Genomic DNA, 21,485 nt, shown 5'->3' with positions numbered 1-21,485 from the left:
CTTAAAAAATGAGAATGTACTCACAAGTGCTGGAGTTGTTGTTGCTCTCAAGTGCTGCAGTAGGAGTACTGCTGAACACAAAGCACACAGGAAAGTTCTGTAAAAGAAAACAGGCAAAGGGAAATGTGATAAGTCTTTATTTAAAAAAAAAAGAAAAGTTTACAACTAATGTTATATGATGGCACGTATGGATTTTCTCTTAAAACCAGCTATGTAGCTACATCACTACCCGGAAATACCTAAAACAAATAAAGTATGTAAATATGTTCTGAAGTTTGAAAGACAATGTTTCAAACCTGGGAAACCAAAAGATCTGACAAGAATCACTTTGTTGTGACTCAAATCCCAAGGCTTAGTTAACACATCACATGTTCCTGAACAATCAGGCATATCAGATATGTGTTCTCAAAGCAGATTTTAAGGATGGACTGGCCTTCTCTATATAAATACTTCTATATGGTCAGATCAAATGATGTATCCAGACATCATATAAGTATTTGGATGGGTTGCTGTGGTAATGACATAGGTGTCAGTAACATGCTCCCAGATATTGCTTGATAAATTGCCTTGTTCTGGTAGGTTAATTTCAGATTTTCTTGTTTTGAAGTCTCCCCGAAGACGGTGAGCAAAATATTTTGCTGTCAGGCCATTTGCTGTTTGTCTGCTCGCTGCTAATAGAGGCAACTAAGAGTTAAAAGCATATAAATTGTATTATTTTTATATTGCATACACTTCCTTTGTACTTTGCACACTCAGTGCAGACTGAATGGTAAGGTCATGATATAGTGTAGGTAAGTATTTGTCTCCTTGGTAGAACAATCGCTTAATCCACTGGCCACATCAGTTGGTGGTGGAGCAGAGCAGCTTATACTGTAGCACCAATTCCTGACCCGTGACACCCACACGATGGTGCAGGTGTTGATTACACAACATGTGGCCATCTGTGGAAAAAGTACATGCAATTACACTGCACTCTTTCCACAAACACACACACACACACACACACACACACACACACACACACAGGCATTTATGTATGCACACACAGCACTAGGCCTGCATGTGATGACATAAAATGCACACACACACACAGGCACACCCTGCAGGAACTCAAGGTATCAAAACATCTACTGCTGAGTCCACAGACAGACTAATACATCAGGTGTCAGGGGTCCTGGCCTCTGCAGCAGGACTGAGACAAGATGGAAGAATACTAACAATGAACAAAGGAAATGAAAGAGAGCAAAGGTTTCACAATATCATGTATGCACCAGTGCAAAGTTTTCTACTTTTCTACACGTCTGATTGGTGCTCTATCACTGTTAACTCACCACAGCACAACATGACTTGAGCTATTCGTCAAGTTAAGTAAAAACAGCAAGAAAGTCCCCAGGGAGGTGTACATTTGACATTATTTTAGAGGAACTGTTATAGTTTGTGGCATTTGAGTGGAAGACAGGGATTTTGATGAAGCTGTAGGCCAAGACAGAGTGAAGAGAGAGCAAGAAAAGAAATACAAAACATCTGGGTGTCCTGCTGGGCAGATTTTGGGGGACTGAAACAGAAGTAGTCTCATAAACACGAGAATTCATCTTTAAGTCACGAGGCAAGAAGACACACCTTTAGGCCTTTCCTCTTTGTGCATAAAGTGCAGCTCAGTTGAGTTTTGTGACAGCTTGTCAGCTTGTCTAATATCCTCTTCCTCCTCGTGGCAGGTCTTTTCAACACCAGCAAGGTGAGATTGCCTGGTTTTACAGTGCCACTTCTCAATTTTAAGAGAAATCTCAATTTTCCACCTGTCAGAATCTATTAGCTATCTATTTGTTTTTGATGTCATTTTTTTCTCACAATTTCTCACATTTTCATGCACAGTATAAGTGCAAGTACAAGTATATCTGTGCATTCTTGTGTGAATTTGTGTGTGTCTGTGTTCATGTGCATGTCAGCCAATAAAGTTCATGTATCCAGTGTGTGTGTGTGTGTGTGTGTGTGTGTGTGTGTGTGTGTGTGTGTGTGTGTGTGTGTGAAAGAGAGAGAGTCCCTATATGAACTACACAATCAAGTACCAGTTTGGCATTTTCTGTCACATTGCCAGGCATCAAACTGAAAACTATGACCAAAAATGTAATTTTATTACTACCAATCACTCTGGGTGAACACATAACAATATCAGAGATAAATAGGTTCTGCAGTACAATTATTAGATATATACAGTTTGAGTATTTAAACTTTTATGTCTCTGAGAGAAACAGTGCACCTTTTACTCCACTATGTACAGTGGGGCAAAAAAGTATTTAGTCAGCCACCGATTGTGCAAGTTCCCCCACCTAAAATGATGACAGAGGTCAGTAATTTGCACCAGAGGTACACTTCAACTGTGAGAGACAGAATGTGAAAAAAAAAATCCATGAATCCACATGGTAGGATTTGTAAAGAATTTATTCGTAAATCAGGGTGGAAAATAAGTATTTGGTCAATAACAAAAATACAACTCAATACTTTGTAACATAACCTTTGTTGGCAATAACAGAGGTCAAACGTTTACTATAGGTCTTTACCAGGTTTGCACACACAGTAGCTGGTATTTTGGCCCATTCCTCCATGCAGATCTTCTCGAGAGCAGTGATGTTTTGGGGCTGTCGCCGAGCAACACGGACTTTCAACTCCCGCCACAGATTTTCTATGGGGTTGAGGTCTGGAGACTGGCTAGGCCACTCCAGGACTTTCAAATGCTTCTTACGGAGCCACTCCTTTGTTGCCCGGGCGGTGTGTTTTGGATCATTGTCATGTTGGAAGACCCAGCCTCGTTTCATCTTCAAAGTTCTCACTGATGGAAGGAGGTTTTGGCTCAAAATCTCACGATACATGGCCCCATTCATTCTGTCCTTAACACGGATCAGTCGTCCTGTCCCCTTGGCAGAAAAACAGCCCCATAGCATGATGTTTCCACCCCCATGCTTCACAGTAGCTATGGTGTTCTTGGGATGCAACTCAGTATTCTTCTTCCTCCAAACACGACGAGTTGAGTTTATACCAAAAAGTTCTACTTTGGTTTCATCTGACCACATGACATTCTCCCAATCCTCTGCTGTATCATCCATGTGCTCTCTGGCAAACTTCAGACGGGCCTGGACATGCACTGGCTTCAGCAGCGGAACACGTCTGGCACTGCGGGATTTGATTCCCTGCCGTTGTAGTGTGTTACTGATGGTGACCTTTGTTACTTTGGTCCCAGCTCTCTGCAGGTCATTCACCAGGTCCCCCCGTGTGGTTCTGGGATCTTTGCTCACCGTTCTCATGATCATTTTGACCCCACGGGATGAGATCTTGCGTGGAGCCCCAGATCGAGGGAGATTATCAGTGGTCTTGTATGTCTTCCATTTTCTGATGATTGCTCCCACAGTTGATTTTTTCACACCAAGCTGCTTGCCTATTGTAGATTCACTCTTCCCAGTCTGGTGCAGGTCTACAATACTTTTCCTGGTGTCCTTCGAAAGCTCTTTGGTCTTGGCCATGGCGGAGTTTGGAGTCTGACTGTTTGCGGCTGTGGACAGGTGTCTTTTATACAGATGATGAGTTCAAACAGGTGCCATTCATACAGGTAACGAGTGGGGGACAGAAAAGCTTCTTACAGAAGACGTTACAGGTCTGTGAGAGCCAGAGATTTTCCTTGTTTGAGGTGACCAAATACTTATTTTCCACCCTAATTTACGAATAAATTCTTTACAAATCCTACCATGTGAATTCATGGATTTTTTTTTTCACATTCTGTCTCTCACAGTTGAAGTGTACCTCTGGTGCAAATTACTGACCTCTGTCATCATTTTAAGTGGGGGAACTTGCACAATCGGTGGCTGACTAAATACTTTTTTGTCCCACTGTATATCTATGTGACAGCTGTAATTTCAAACAACTTCAGCGAAGATGAAGATGTTAAAGTCTATAATCACAATGAATGATATCAGTCAGTAGTAGTAAATTGCGACTTTTGTAAGTAGGCCACTTTATTCACAGGCTGTTAAATATTGCTGTCACTGTCATTTCTGCCATTATGGTTCTCACATATGAATTCTTGGAAAGTGCCCACTGGACACGCACCAAGGGTCAACCTTCAGAGCTGAAAAAGTAACCAAACATTAAAATGGGGGAAAAAACAAGTTTCTTTACGTGCCACCTGAGGCTGGCTCCAGGGTGTCAATCCCCATATTAAAATGTATACTAAAAAATGAAACAAAATTCTACGAATACTTTGTTAATGGAATATGAAAAATGCCAAAATCCAAATTTTGTTTTAGAAATAATGAAAAACTGAGTTTGGGGCGTGGCCACATTGATCTTCAGCTGTCTGGATAAAGACAATCTGCGAGGCTTCATTCTCTACTTTCAGTCATTAAACTTGACATTTTCATTGTGTGTTTGCTGTTGGAGCCTTTTGGGGCATTTCTAATTGATTATCTCTCCAATATTATGACTTGCTGTGTGGTAAACACCTTACCAGAAGTTTCCACCTCAGTTTTGGTGAAATGTTTTATCAAGTCAACAACTTTGCAGTAGATTTACAGTTTATGAATGCAACCTGCAATCTAACCAGTATTAGCTGATAAATTAGCACTCCATCAGTTTACCATTATACAGTAACTTGTGTTTCCAAAAATCAATGCAGCAGATGCCAAAGCACTAACATTGATGCTTTAATGAATTACATGCATCGGCTCAATGTTGGTTAATGTAGTGACGGAGATGTGACCAAACCTTGTCTCGCAAGCTTTGTAAAAAACTGCTGTAGTTGTTAGCGTATAAATACTAAAATGTATATTTTAGTGCCTAAACCTGACCAAAGAGGAAAAACAGCAAGAAAAAATGTCACACTTTTTATCAGTAATAATCCGATTGGTAACACAAAGTTTAATTCATTCTGAATCTGCTGAAAAAAATTTCTGCAGGCTTTGAGGCTACAGGTCACCTTACAGCTTACAAATAGTATTGAACAGAGATTTGTGGAGGTACCATATGGACCTGTCCAGTAGACAGTAGCAGCCATTGAGCATGAAGGTCACAGCAAGCAGCAAGAAAGAAAATCAGTGTGAAAGCTAAGCATGCAGCAAGGTAAATGTGTTCAAAACATGGTTCACTGCTTTGTAGAGTTCTATGACAATGCCCTTTAAAGGTGACTAAAGGTCTAAGATGTGACATATTGTTTGCATTACACTTTATCAACCGAGTTAACACACGTATCTGCCAGGGAGAATTTGGTAACATACAAAACATATAGCAATAAACAAAGAACATAAATGAATGAATGGATGAATGATCTTTCTTGAACTAATAAAGATCATTCATTCATTCAATAACAAACATAATACATAAACCATATTCTAGACACACATGCAACTTATGAAACTGCATCATGATGATTCTGATAGTTCGGGGAAAAGAACTACCAAAAGCACAGCATCAAAGAAATCAGTGAAATGTTACCAAATATAAGAGCTTAGAAATTATAAATAGAGCTATCACATTTGTGCAGGGATAAATATGACATATCCAGGGACAAGTGTACACACACATGTCAGCTCACACACAAATATCCCGCTTAAACCCCCATCAGGACTGCCATTACTATCACTGGGCTTATTTATGTGGCTCCTCGGCACTGGAAGAAAAATAATGTAGCTGCTTTTCATAAAGTCTGTAATGGATCCCTAATGGATTTGTCAAATTGACTGGGGAGGAGAGGAGCTGTTTGGAGGGAGGGAAATGAACACAAAATGGTCTTTGATGAGTGTATGTGTGTAAAAGTACATGAGTCTAAGATATTTTGTATGTATGCCCCGGTTTGTTTCAGTCTTGATGCTATGCATGCTAAGCTGTTTCTGTTTCGTGCGCAGCTGTAATGAGTATTTTCTTCATGAAAATATGGAAAAGGAAGGGAGATTGAAGGCAGTTGTAGTTTTTAGCTGGTTTATTCCTCGGCAGTACCTTAATACTGACGTAAACAAAAAAAGAGATTAGAGTTTCTTTTTAAAAAAGTGGTAATTTTAAAGTCTTAATCATTTACTGGAAGTCAGAGTTATTACAGATGAAAGACTACTGAACATTGTGACAACCTGCTCTGCGTCAAGCCACGGCCTCACACATGACAGTGTGCTGCCACATAGACAAGGCTGCAGTATTTGCAGACTCACTTCCATTTTCTTTGAAGTGTAATTACATGCTTCATCTCAGGAACAGACAGACAGTACACACCAAGCATCATGTCAAAGTTATTCAAATGCTTGCATGCAAAGCTGTTTCTTAAAGCATACTTTGACATATTCCGACACTGACATGACAAAACGCTCTGAGAGGCATTACTAAAAACTTTCCAAGTACCTCGCTTACAGAATTATTATTAAAAACAGTATATTTAAAGAAATGGTAAGCCTACTAATTTTTCCTTGTAGTTTATTACAAATCTGGGAGTTTTGTGTCTGATCTCAGGAATTAAAACATCAGAAAGATGACTTGGTCAAACTCAAGCTCTCGAGGTATGTCGTGGCATACCAGAAATCATGCTGCAACTAAAGTTTCCCCAGCCTCAGTTATGTTCAAGTTTCAGAGTCCTTATCCTGAACTACACCGGAGGTGTAAAGTGGGCACCTGTGACAGTTATTGCAAATATCTCATTTCATCTGGAGAATACATCAGTGTACTGGATCACACGCCTAGTTCCCGCGATGATAAAAATGGGAAGATTGGTTCTTAGGGTTCAGTCAGGGAGTAGTGAGACTGCTCTCCTCCCCAGCATAGACAAAAAGCTTTTGTCTCCAAAGCATAGAACAAACTTCTAGAACCAAAACAGTTTTGTTACATTTAGTTACAAGGAAAAAGAAAGATGAAGGATCTTGGCGGTGCAATGAAACCTAAAGTTGTCCCTTTTGTGTTATTTGCATATATCACTATCCTGAGGTTGTTTTTTTTTTTTGTTTTGATTTTATTTTTTAAGCAATGAAAAAAAAGAAAAACACAGCTTTTGACAGCTCACAATCTTTTGCGACTGTTGTTGTGATTTGGCGCTATATAAATAAAAATTGAATTGAATTGAATATGTAATAATAATAAAATTACTCTTTTTACCAGCATTTTGTAGTGTTGCGATACCTATAAGTTGGATTTGCTATACAAATACAACTATATTCAAAGATATATACACTTTTATTAACATTCATTTTTTAATGAATATTTGTCAGTGAATTTTACCATCTCTACACAATATCAGTACACTGAATGAAGTAGCTTTAGTGTGTTGTTGTTGGAGCCAGCAGAACCATGTCTATGTAAATAGATAATTAAGTTATCCTTGGGAAAGAATGAAGTCTTCCTGTTACGACCTGTTGGTATCACAGAAACATCCAGTTACTACCTTCAAAATCACAGCGGTTTTCTCTCTTGGCAGTAATCTCTGCTCATGATCTATTGTAACTTGGAACAGTAAAACACAACTGATTCTAAGCAGGGCATGCAGACCGAATATATGATTTTGTTTGCCTTTAGATTCAGACAAACTGCAAAATGTAAAACCTTGACTTTTTTCTGGCTTTATGTAAATGAAACCCAGAGACAGGTACACTTCATCTGCAGCAATCACTTCTTTCTTTATTTCTACAATTACCAACAATTAAAGATAAGCATGCCCCTAATCATTACTTAACTGCGTGTGCCAACAGGTTATTAACATTGGTTATAAGGATATATTTCATAAAGGTGGTTTTCCTCCAACCCTAACATTAGTATTAGTTATTTACCAGTGTTTATCTTACTTAAATACAGATCAAGCAAAACTCGGTCGATTATCCAATTCAGGGTCGCAGGGGGCCGGAGCCTGTTGTATTGTGGAAGTATTGAAATAAAATATGGCCCACACATCCCTAGCTTGATCTCAAGCACTTGCCGACTTCAGCATTCATAGACATGCATACTCCTTCACAGTGTTCACTCAACAGTCAGAAGTGTGCCCTGGCGGCAACTCAATTTGTCCGTTAACTAAAGGTCATTCCGACTGTGTTTTACCAAGGAGTCAGTATTTCAGAGCTCATTTGCTTCCTTCTACTTCTAGCCTGCAGCTCGGTGTTGAAGGCAACAGTTTAAAGACAGACCGGGTACAGAAAGCAAGAAAGAAAAACCCTTTCACCTGACTGCAAATACCGGACAATATCAGAAAATTGTGTATCTAAACAGACAGACAACCAAATAGTTGAAGCATGACTTTGATCATATGGTCTAAATCACTTCACGATATATCCAGCAGTTACATATATCTGAAAATGGTAGATGCATTTTTATAAGTATTTCAAAAAAATATTTCAAAAGTTAAAGTGATTCTAATCAGGGGCAAAAGAAAAGGAAAAAAAATAAAGAAAAGAATAATATGCCTAGTTAATTCCTTACTATTAAAGTTGATATCACTGAAAATGGGCACATATGAAAACCAAATAAGATTTTATAATCAAAATTCATTGTATGGTGTCTTTCTCTCTCTTCTGCTCACATTTATTAGAAAAAATTACCAACACAGAATAGTCTTGCCAGCCGGCAAGTCTGTCTTATTGTGACACCTACAAGTGTATGGTCACAATTGTATTTGGGTTTAAATATTTAGTTATGTAAAAGGCATTGTGATATTGCACTTTTCAGTTATGAGTTATGAGATAAGTTATGAGAATGTAATTGTGTGGTATCGCCAATAGGGGGAAGTAGCTGTGAGTGCGACAGGCCGTTGCAACGCTCTTGCACCTCAGATGAGGAAGAGCCTGCAGACCAAATGCAACTCATGGCTCCTGTCTCTACTTTTCTGTATAAAACAGGTTAGTAATTCGAGTTAGCTAACTCCGATGCCCATATAAAGACAAGAAACCTTTTTCTGTCTTAGTTTAAAGACCATAAATTTTGTGAGAAAGTGTGTTTTTATAGCCTGAGAAAAAGCTAACCTTCCCGCCAGTTGTAATGGAAGCCGCGATTCCACTTGTAGTGTAAAGAGGTAGCTGATCTTATTACATATGTTTTATTTTGTGACAAATGTAGCCCCGAGACACACCTCTTTTATCCTGACATTACTGGAGGGTTTACAGTTGATAAAGATGCTTTCAGCATAACTCAAATCTTACTTATTGTTTTGTTCAAAGTAAATAGTCTGATGTATACGGTTTTGTGGGCAATTGCAGGATATGGTAGTTTATTGTTTACAAATGTAATATATGTTTGAATCTGTTAAGATATAAAGAATGTACAATGGTAATATAGGCAGGTTGGTTGCAGTGTTAACATTGCTGCACAGAGATGTTGTTGATGCTGAACAGCAGCAGAATGTAATTACAGATTCATTGTAAATAAGGAGACTGATATACTTGTACTCACAACTTATACTTGTGAGAAAACAAGGTAACCAAATGGGTTGGATGGGGGGGTGTTACAAGAGGAATGTGTGTCTGCATGAACAGAGAAGAATGCTGTGAAATTCTGTTTAATAAAACAGACGAGGAACAGCCTGCAGACCAAACGCAACTCATGTCTCCTGTCTCTACTTTTATGTATAAAACAGGCCCCACAGAAGGCCTTTAACACTATCCTAAAACTAAAACAAACCAAACTTTGGAATTTGGCATTTTATCTTTTATGTTCATTTGTTTTTTCTGTTCCATGCCAACATTCCTTCACTGGTTCATTTCAAGTTTTAAGTTAATTTAATGAAAAATAATTCAATCAAAAATGAAAAATAGAGTAGTGCCGCACAATCCAAGCTCTCTCTAGCTTGCTCACCCTTTTGAATTGCATATAAAATGCCCTGTTCTTTGACAGCACCAAGTAATAATTATTCATAAATTTAGATTTTAACTTTTACATAGAAACAACTGCAGTTTTGTTAAATAATCATTTTAAGCTTTTATGTTCAGAATCTTTAAACATTAATAACCATATGCTGTATGCATCCCTTTCTGCCTCCTGGCTCTGAAAAACTGAAAAATTACTATTTAAAACACTGCTGACACAACACTGTAACAATTGTAAATGATTGGAGTTTGGCTATTTTTAATTTATGTTGCTAGGATGCTTCTTCACAAACATATCCTACAGTGCAACAACATCATTATCATTAATATGGACCCCTTTGATGGCACTTAATGGGCACGCATACCGATCTAAAAGCTCTCTCAACCCCCACTGACCATGCAACTTGTTGCTTCTGGTGTCGCTTTGGAAGATGAGGAGACATATGGACACGTTTCGCATTTGATGTCAAGAAAAATGTGATGTTTTGTAAACTGTGTGGTGCAACTTCCCCCTGTAAAAACACAAAAAAACTATTTCAATACAATAAAATAAATATGCACATATTTTCAAAGCCCAACAATACCAACTTCCTGAGATCCCACACACCAATTAAGTGGCAGACCAGTCAAAATTACCTTGAATCCTCTCTGGCTTCCTGCACATGGATGCATATACTGCATATGTCATCCAGCTCTTGAGGCTTTTCCTATGCATCTACTACAGAAACGCCTGAATGAACACTTTTCCAGCTAAATTGACAAGATTAAACTTGTTTCAACTTCTGGCCAATCTAATCATAGTTTAGATATTCTCCACAAAAGCCGAGCTAATGAAAACTTTTTAAGCATGTGTACAGACGCTTCTTTGGTTGTTTATCCTAAGAAACCATGCAAATATATTTGGAAACGGAAACTTTCAGTCAGTGAATTTCAGGGCTGTTTGAATGCCACAATGCCTTTGAGTTCCATTGTACTGAGGTGAGCCAAAGCCAGTATCTCAAAGTCGCAACAAAATCACGCTAACACTGTTATCTCTATATAGAATAAAAGGATAAGACATCCCTTGGTGTTTTTGGAGTCTTCATGACATGGTTTCAGATACATGGACGGACACACACACAGACACACACACGCACACACATACATGGCCTTGAGGCATCAGCTTGCCTTTGTGAGAGAAGAGTAGCCAGGGCCATCCTTATCATTGCTTGATGATAATATAGAAGGTGGGATGCTTTTCTCCCACACTGAGAGCAGATAACAAAGAAAGTGCTGGACTGTCTAAGATACCAAGCCGCAGACCAGCCTCCCATCCTCTCCCTCCTCCCTCTCCACTGTCGCCCACCCCTTCTTTTTCTCTGTTCCCTTTTGTTGTTTGAGAGACGCATCAGATCGTGTTGCAGAAGAAAAAGCGAACAGACGACAGGTGATACCCCGTCTGCTTGCAGGTAAGGAATGTCAGATGATATTAAGATGAAAAAAGGACAGAGGAAAAAGGAAAGCTCGGGAGAAATCAAAGAAGATGTGCGAAACAAGAAGAAAATATCCATGTGCCTTTTGGATAAAGTGAACATTTTGAAAGTGATATGCAGAAACAGAAAAATTAAGATAAAATTGTAGAATTAAAAAAAAAGGCAAAGACTTGATGTTCAGGACATGAAAGCTTTGCTACTGATAAAACAATCTGAAGAAATCAGAAGGTGGGAAGTTGAGTTCACAAAAGTCAGGCATCAAAAGTTTTCCAAAAGCTTAAGTTACTTATGTTTCACACCTGTTGGGTGAAAAAACACAAAACGGAAAAACTGAACAAACAAATGATCAAGTTTATGTTGTAATAACTGAACTGGACCCTACACTATGAAGCAAGTTCAACATATCTAGGATGGGTAGCCATTATCTAGCTTCACTTAACCTAACCTCAGTATTCAGATTAAGCAGTCACATGAAGGTTTCCCGATCTCGTTACAAGGCATCTACATGGAAGTGTTGCTAACGGTGCCCACCATCAGAAAAAAAAGCATTAATAAGCAAATGAGCTTTTTAAAAGTATTAATCCGCAAAGCAACTGAGTTCATAAAGAAAGATAAAGATCTAATATGGGAAAACTATGAACTATAAACAAATATAAAACTATAAAAATGGTGCAGGCAGAGAGTGACGCAGACAAATCGGCAGGGTGATAGGTGTAATAGGAAAAGTGCTGTATAATAACATAGTATTAAATGGCTTACATGAATATGTGCGACTTTCTTTAGTTTTATTTTTTTCAGTATTTAGTTAACTGAAACTAAATACTAAATACCAGTACACCTAGCTGGCCCGCAGCTAGGTGTACTGGACTCAGTGGATTGAACCTAATGTGGCCCACTTGTAAATTGGTAGAAATTACATTTGAATGTTCGAGGTCCACGGTCTCATAATCTCCCCTGAAAGTCTGAGCAGGGCAGCTAAGTCTGACAGATTTCAGAGCTGAGAGAACTGAAGAGGTTTGCAGACTGAATGGGGCAGGGTAGACGTTTGACGTGAGAGAGACTTCAAGTTTCGTGGAGAGAAGACAGTTGTGTATGGCGTGATAACTTTTCACAGTTCTAGTTTTTACATTGATTAATTAACAAAAATGTGTTTCTGATTTTGTTGTAGTGAGCTCAGTTTTAAAATACCGGCAATGATGGGTTCCGTGCGTTTCTCTGTTTTTTCCCTCTTTTAAATATTTTTCTTATGTTACAATACTTATTCAGTGATTTAGACTTGTTAGGTATATATCAAATTTTAACAGCTTATTCAAGCGGTTCTAAAGGGGTTTGGAAAGTTGGAGGTTCTAGTTTTAATGGTGCCCACAATATATTCATGATATAACTCAATTTCAGCAATATTTCTGTAATATTACAACTACTGATGATTTTGATATTTTTGACTTTTATTTCAAACACAAGCCATTACAAACTGGACATGTGACATATAAAATGTGTTCTTTTAATTATGTTCTTCTAATAACAGTACAAAAGTGCCAACTTGTTACAAACGTAAAGAAGTTACGACTGTCCACTGATCACCTTTATCCTGATTATTTCATTTATTCTTTTTATTCCTGATTATTGTGTTCCAGTGTTTAACTAATATTTAATGTACTTTTTATTCCAAATTTTAAAAGTAATAAAAAAGTAATCTGCAAAGTAATGTTAATATGTAAATTTCAGTATTATTTACACATACCTTTAGGAACCAATATAAACCAAGAATGATTTAAAAAAAAAAAAAAAATCAACTTTCCCATAATTGTTGTTTGTGAGGATTCATTTCCATCGCCTCCTTTCATATTTAAGGAATAATTGTGATTCAGATTTACAAAGCTGTAAATCACTTCCAGAATATCTCTTCAGCACACACAGGGATGCGCTGCTACTTGATGCCTGGAGCCTCAACACCTGTTAAATACCAACTTTTGGCTGTGTGTGTGTTTATGTGTATATACATACTGCCTGTGACACATGCAAAACACAGTAAGAAAAAACCACAGCAGCACACTGAGCTGCAGGTCCAGTGTGTGGACCATATGTTAACAAATGTGATTGATGGGGATCCTCTAGAAGATGGCACACAAATACATAAAGCACAGGGAGACAGGGCTGGCCTGGTGTGGTATAGGATTTTTGAATGGTAACCAGTGTGCCTACATACTCATTGTCATTGGCCTTCACTTGGTTACCCAGGAACAAAAGCAAATTTAACTGAAGTAACTTGCTCAACTCTAAGAAACATCTATTCACATTAATCTCACACTGCATTTTGGGTAGATTTTAATTTCAGTGCAAAAACATAACAGAGTACATTGACAATTTGCATGTATCTGAACTAGCCTATTGCCACTCACAAAGAAGGAGCAGGATATTCTTAGCTTGTTTACCATTTACTGGAGTTTCAGAACAACGGAGATTCATGTTAAACTAAATGAATCTGACCAACTCCATGTAAACACACAGATAGATTAAAGCATGGATGAAGTGCATGCATACACAGTCATGTGTACAGATCAAGTGTTTGAGATGTAAGCAAACTGAATCTACACATTTACCTTTCAAAGCCGAGTTGGTTGAGTAGCCTTGGAGTAGCCTCAGTCTGTGTGTCTCAAAGAGGGGGCAGCAGAGGATAAAGACCTTTCTAATAGCTTCTTTTCTGTGTTGCTGCCTCTGCTTGTATTTCTCCAGCTACAACACCATAGCAGACAGGGAGAGCAGGCTGCTTGTTTACCTGACACTCTGCCTGTCTAAAAAACACACTGCTTGGTAACTTGTGTGACTGCTTGTCTACACCTTTCTGACTATTTACCCGTCTACGATAAATGTCTGCCCTCACTGCTCACCCGTACACCTGTTGGTTTACCCCGGCTGTGTTTTAGTTGAACTGTTTAACAGTAGGCTAGCTTTTCTCTCTCCAAGTGCTGACATTAGCATAGTCCTTCCTCCTCTCTTACCTGCATTCAACTAACCTGTTTGGCTGTGTTGCCAGCATAACGTGCGTGTGTGTGCGAGAGGGTGTGTGTGTGTCTCTGTGTAATTGGCACTTTTTTTAGCTTCTATGATGTAATCCTCTGCGGTTATGTTTTACATTGGTTGCTGTAATCAGATAGACACAGACACACACCTTACACACAGTAGCCACTGTACTGGAAGCACACTTGCTTTCACTGTAAAAATGAGAAGTTGTTGCTACCACTACAACAAAGCAAAAGAAGCAAACAAAATAAATCAATACAAATTTAAAAATCTTACAGACAAAACAGTATACTGTAAATGCCTTAAAGCACCGTGAACATGAATTGTTGTGAAATGTTGTGCAATAGCTTTCACTGAAGCGGTGTAAAGAGTGAGTCATACAACAAGCTCAGAGCTCCTCCCATAAGGTTGGACACTGGATATGGGCACAGTCTTAAAGAAACTGCTTGTAGAGCTCCAATAACAATGGCAACTGGAGACAGTCCAAGTAGGCTCTGAAAGGTTTACACCATTACAGATGTACTGTATTGACACTTTCATGTCTGCTTTGTTAGAAAGACAATTTTCTTTTCTTTTAAAAAAGTCTCATAGCCATTCCATCTGTGGATAACTGATTAGAGTTGCTCCATTGTTCTGGTCTGTAAGTGGTTCAAAACAAAGCGATTTATAAATAGTGAAAGGGAATTTTATGACCCCATTATTACTCAGACAGCTACTTTATCATCATCACAATGATCTTTCATCAAAGGTAAAAACTGAAAGTTTTCTACAAGGAATTTGAGATTTATTTAGATAGTACCAATGACAAAAGCTCAAAGCGCTTTACATCATAAGGTAAAGACCCTACAGTAATGCAGAGAAAACCCTAACAATCAAACAACCCACTCCGAGCAAGCACTTTCAGCAGAAAGAAACTTCACTAACTACAAATTACAGGGAGTGCAGAATTATTAGGCAAGTTGTATTTTTGAGGAATAATTTTATTATTGAACAACAACCATGTTTTCAATGAACCCAAAAAACTCATTAATATCAAAGCTGAATGTGTTTGGAAGTAGTTTTTAGTTTGTTTTTAGTTTGAGCTATTTTAGGGGGATATCTGTGTGTGCAGGTGACTATTACTGTGCATAATTATTAGGCAACTTAACAAAAAACAAATATATACCCATTTCAGTTATTTATTTTTACCAGTGAAACCAATATAACATCTCCACATTCACAAATATACATTTCTGACATTCAAAAACAAAACAAAAACAAATCAGCGACCAATATAGCCACCTTTCTTTGCAAGGACACTCAAAAGCCTGCCATCCATGGATTCTGTCAGTGTTTTGATCTGTTCACCATCAACATTGCGTGCAGCAGCAACCACAGCCTCCCAGACACTGTTCAGAGAGGTGTACTGTTTTCCCTCCTTGTAAATCTCACATTTGATGATGGACCACAGGTTCTCAATGGGGTTCAGATCAGGTGAACAAGGAGGCCATGTCATTAGTTTTTCTTCTTTTATACCCTTTCTTGCCAGCCACGCTGTGGAGTACTTGGACGCGTGTGATGGAGCATTGTCCTGCATGAAAATCATGTTTTTCTTGAAGGATGCAGACTTCTTCCTGTACCACTGCTTGAAGAAGGTGTCTTCCAGAAACTGGCAGTAGGACTGGGAGTTGAGCTTGACTCCATCCTCAACCCGAAAAGGCCCCACAAGCTCATCTTTGATGATACCAGCCCAAACCAGTACTCCACCTCCACCTTGCTGGCGTCTGAGTCGGACTGGAGCTCTCTGCCCTTTACCAATCCAGCCACGAGCCCATCCATCTGGCCCATCAAGACTCACTCTCATTTCATCAGTCCATAAAACCTTAGAAAAACCAGTCTTGAGATATTTCTTGGCCCAGTCTTGACGTTTCAGCTTGTGTGTCTTGTTCAGTGGTGGTCGTCTTTCAGCCTTTCTTACCTTGGCCATGTCTCTGAGTATTGCACACCTTGTGCTTTTGGGCACTCCAGTGATGTTGCAGCTCTGAAATATGGCCAAACTGGTGGCAAGTGGCATCTTGGCAGCTGCACGCTTGACTTTTCTCAGTTCATGGGCAGTTATTTTGCGCCTTGGTTTTTCCACACGCTTCTTGCGACCCTGTTGACTATTTTGAATGAAACGCTTGATTGTTCGATGATCACGCTTCAGAAGCTTTGCAATTTTGAGACTGCTGCATCCCTCTGCGAGATATCTCACTATTTTTGACTTTTCTGAGCCTGTCAAGTCCTTCTTTTGACCCATTTTGCCAAAGGAAAGGACGTTGCCTAATAATTATGCACACCTGATATAGGGTGTTGATGTCATTAGACCACACCCCTTCTCATTACAGAGATGCACATCACTTAATATGCTTAATTGGTAGTAGGCTTTCGAGCTTATACAGCTTGGAGTAAGACAACATGCATGAAGAGGATGATGTGGACAAAATACTCATTTGCCTAATAATTCTGCACTCCCTGTACAATTCAGCCTCATCTGTTAACCTATTGAAAACAATGAGGTAGTTAGTAGTTAGTTAGAGAGCTAGTTTTGTATTTTCTAACTAGGTTTTATTTTTATAAAAAGCTTACTTTTTGTTTTAATTCCAGTTTAGTTTTTATTGTTTGAAAATCTTTAGCTGAAGTTTAGTTTTTATTAGTTACTGTGTGGAGGGCATATGTCAGAGGTAATATTAAAAATAAAAAAAACATAGTATAGGTATTCCAATAAAAACAAACTTTTTGAAAGCAGCTGAATTGAAATATCTTAGACATTTAGAATCTCAAAAAACACATCCATTGATGCCTCATCAGGCAACTTATAACATTTCACCAAACAAACAAATACCAAAACTAAGGAAAATGTTTTCTCACATCTACTTTTAGTTTTTTGTTTTAGCTAACTAACATTGCAAGAAGAGGCTCAGACTGGATCCCTGATGTATCGGCTTGAACTGAAACCCGTTTGTAACACCTGTTACACATGCCACAGACTTACTGTCCTCATGTCCTGCACCACCCTCTCATACTTCTCTGCCGGTCCTAACTTTCTCCTATAATACCACAGTTCCTCTAATCGCACCCTATCACATGGCTGCTTACTTTAATGCTTGGGTAGTTACTACAGCTCTGCACAAGAGCAAATATTTTTTTCATACGTTTTTGCACATTTGATATAATCAGTGGAGAGGAACTAATATATGAGTAAACACAGTACAAGAATGACAAGCAGCATATGGTGCAGCCAGCCAGAAATGAAACTGTGGACCCTGGGCATTTGGACCTATGTTTTATGCTTTTTAACCAGTTATAGTAAATGGTAAAGATAATGCACCAATGGATCCTGGAGCAGCCTTTGGGGCCAGTGTTCTCCTTAGTAATGGGTTGAGTAATTAATGTTAGAGCTAATGATTTTGATAAGTAATGATACACCAATGATACTGCAACCATGACTTTACAGAAGGTTGTTTTTGCAGAATGTTAGTCATCAGTATATAAGTTAGAGGATAGAACAAGTAATCAAAAGAAATATATAAATAATGTTAAACCAAAATATACAGTCATTATTCAATCCTCATACTTTGGCCTCTTGGCATTGCATGTCTTTTTCCATTGTGTCCCTTTTGCAGTGAAACTGTCATCGGGTTCTCTCTGAATCAATATGCTTGTCTTTAATAGGCCTTTCATTAGCAACTAATCAATAACCTACCAGCAAAGGACAGCCACTCAGTGTACAAACTTCCACAATGTTTTAGCAAGACAAAAGGTGGAGAGTTCTCAGAAGAGCTGACAGCAATACATTAAAAACATTTGCGACTGAATTACCATGTCTAATGTAAAAACACTTTTTAGAGATAATTAGACTAAAGATAGAGTTAAAAATTTTATATAAAATCACAGATATGCCGGAAAAGAGTGGAGTGCCCACTTTGAGTGGAAGAGGGCATGCATACAACAAGGTAAAAACCTGGGGAAGAAAATGGCAATTTATAGTTAGAACCAGGTCAAAGAGCATTAACAGACCAAGACCAAAGTGTGTAAATGTTTACTTTCAGATAAGAACCACCATGGAGACTTGCCATGTTCAACGTGATTGTTTAAGGTACCCTTGGTTTAACTGATGGATGTTTTTAATTTTTATTCTGCTTTTATTAATATGGCTCCTAAAGAGCCATTTGGCTCAGAGGATTGTTATAAACTGCACATAAGTTCAAATTAAGTTACCAAGAGTGTTGAAAGAGGGGCAACTATTTTCTATTGTGGTCTATTTGTTAACAAAATGAAATGCTGAGAGCAGTAGATAAGTGTGCCCTAACTGTTTAACAGTTGTCATATCTCGTATTCATAAATCTCATATGAAATGATCAAGTGGCCTTGGATAATTTAAGAAGTGTAAATACTGCAAGGTTTATATCTATGACTTACTGTGAAGTCCAGTCTGAACATTCAATTTTTACTTGAACATACTAAAAGCAAATGGTAACAATATTTTTGTGTAATTTTTAGTCTGATATTTTGCATTACATCTGTGTTTGACCCTACTATCAGGTATTTTAAATATTTAGGAGGAGTTTTTATTATTATTGAAAAGTTCTATATTTTAATGGTAAATTTCTATTATTTTATGGTATTTTTTCTGGTGTGCCAGCTGCGGGAATATTACTTTTTAAAATGTAAAAATTTAATGAGATTTTAAATGAACAGCAGTTGATACTTTTTTTTATATTTAAGCCAAGTTTTGAATGTTTTATGCAGTGGAAGTGGAAGAAGTTGAATCTGAACATAAGCAAAGAGAAGGAAATGAGAGTCTGGATGGCTTGGAAGTCTGAGTGCTATGAATAGGGTTTCACGTAAATATGCTAATTAAAATGAGTTTGAGGGACATTTAGAATTTTATACAGTTATTTTTGGTTCAGAGGTTACTTCTCCCAGTGTGCCAGTGTTATTTGTGCAGCTACGCTTTGTGCTGCTGCGCATTACAGGCAGCACTGTTTTGATTTTATGATATACAAGTAAAACTGAATTGATTTGAGTTCCTTGACAAGAGGCTGTCACACTATATGGTGAAATATTAATTCTTAAAAAAAAAAGCCTTTTTGACATTGTTGTTTGATTTTTTTTTCCCTTTTAGTTGTTCTGATGAGCTTTTACCATTTAAACCGATGTTTCCTGGAATATTACAAGATAATCACCAATAATTTTTTTTGGACTACCTCAAGGTGTCACAGACAAATGCTAAAATGTATTTTAATCATTCTTTTTTTTCTGTCATATTGTAGATTGCATTAGCTGGGCAATTATATATTTTATATTGCAGTTTAATTGCATTCCTTTAACAATAGCCAGTGTTTTTCCACTATAACGAGCACCAACTACTAAGAACTGATGGTTGCTAGGTACCAAGTGCAAAATTATTTAGATGGTGTTTTTGCAATTTTATTTTATAAATATAGCCTTTTTATGGATATCAAGAATATCAGGACATGCAAGAAATGACTAAATGCTAAATGATCTATAAAAAAGAGAGAGAGAAATGGGAAAAACCTATTATGGACAAGAAGCGGAAGTCCTGCTGCCAAGCATGCTGTAAACTGCCAGGACTGGAGGAGTCTGGTTTCTCATTTATATGACACTAGACAAGATACTCACACTTTATAATTAAATCATGGGGCAAATTCAACAGATCTGCTTCAATCTTCAGTCCAGAATGTCTCAAGACATCAACATTTCAGTCCAAAAGTCAACACAAATTAAATTTATAAAAGCAGACATTGGTTTATGTCCACAAAAAGCTAAGCTAAAAAGGAGTGATGATGAGTTGTGGTCACACTGCCAAGTCATCCACAAATAGCCAACAGTGGAGGAGGCTTGTCTGTCCTTATATGCCATTAGGCATGAAGATGATAATTTTCTAAGTATAAGACTACATACTGGGCCAAAAGTGGGGGAGGCTTTAATTTTCCTGCCTCATCCATCCATAGGCATGAAGGACATGTAACCAAATTAGTCTGTAAACTCCTCTTTCACTGTGGTCTTACTGGCAGGAATTACATTTTAATGTCATTTGAAACAGTTTAACACCCCACACCAGTCAGGAGTTATTGGACACTCTGTCTTATAGTGTAATAAAATTTTTGGAGGTGTGCTGGTAAAATTACCAAACACTGAGTGTGTGTCTGTAAATAGAATAATAATTTTGGCCTTCCACCTTATTAGAAATGACTTCACTAATCACAAATACACTAGATCTTGATAGCTTTAATTAAACACATCTACATTTTAAAGTAAAATGTGAAACTGTCTGACCTTTCTAGTGCACCTGACTTTAAGAGTCCCATTACAATCCGAGTGCTGCTAATTAACAAGCCGATTAAACACTTTTTAGATTAATTACAGTGGGAGTTGTTCACTGACGTCTGCCATCTCATTCCCTAGAGGAGAGTGCTCCAACCATCTTAACCATGGTTTTCACTCTGTTCTGTCAGACTATTTTACAAAGTATAGAGATCCAAAGAACAGACAAAAACTCATAATGAAATATAACACAAAAGAAGATAACAATATTTTCAGACATTGTTGTTCATTAAATTCAATCAGACAACTATCAGATGAGACCCTATCAGCAGGTACTTGGCGACACCGGGAGGGAAAAACTCCCTGTTAACGTGAAGAAACCTCTGAAAGGATACCTCAAGGCAGATTTGGGATGCATTGGAGAGGTTATGTCGCTTGGCTAGCCCAGGAACCCCTTGGTGTCCTCCCAGAGGTAGAGGTAGAGGCTCGGGGAAGAGAAGTCTGGTCAACTCCACTTAGACTGATGTATATAAGATAAGATAACCTTTATTAGTCCCACACGTGTGAAATTTGTTTTGTCACAGCAGGAAGTGGACAGTGCAAAAGTTATATAGCAAAAATTAGAATACAATACAAATAATATACTGTACACAACTGTACAGAATAGAATAGAATAAAATAAAATACTATATACAGTAGAATAAAATAGAATAAAATATACAATAGGATAAAAATAGAATACAAATTCTATAGACAACTGAGTAAAAATACAACTTTGTCAGAAAAGAGTATTGCACTTAGTCTTATTGCACATGTGTGGGTTTGTGTGTGTTTGATCGGCTGCAAAAGTCTTTGTTGTTGAGTCTGACAGCAGTGG

The 21,485-nt window shown here is 37.9% G+C and overlaps 1 protein-coding gene across 1 annotated transcript in view; it reads right to left on the bottom strand.

Moving 5' to 3' along the window:
- Positions 1 to 21,485, bottom strand: part of LOC120738575 (inactive N-acetylated-alpha-linked acidic dipeptidase-like protein 2) — a 466,433-nt gene that overhangs the window by 389,036 nt on the left and 55,912 nt on the right. The window contains exon 3 of the mRNA XM_040039869.1: positions 25 to 97. The gene's annotated coding sequence lies outside the window, so the exon portion shown is untranslated. The remainder of the gene's footprint in view (positions 1 to 24; positions 98 to 21,485) is intronic.

Source organism: Simochromis diagramma, unplaced genomic scaffold (assembly GCF_900408965.1).
Source record: "Simochromis diagramma unplaced genomic scaffold, fSimDia1.1 OVJJ01000026.1, whole genome shotgun sequence".
NCBI lineage: Eukaryota > Metazoa > Chordata > Actinopteri > Cichliformes > Cichlidae > Simochromis > Simochromis diagramma.
This window is presented reverse-complemented; position numbering and strand designations above follow the sequence as displayed.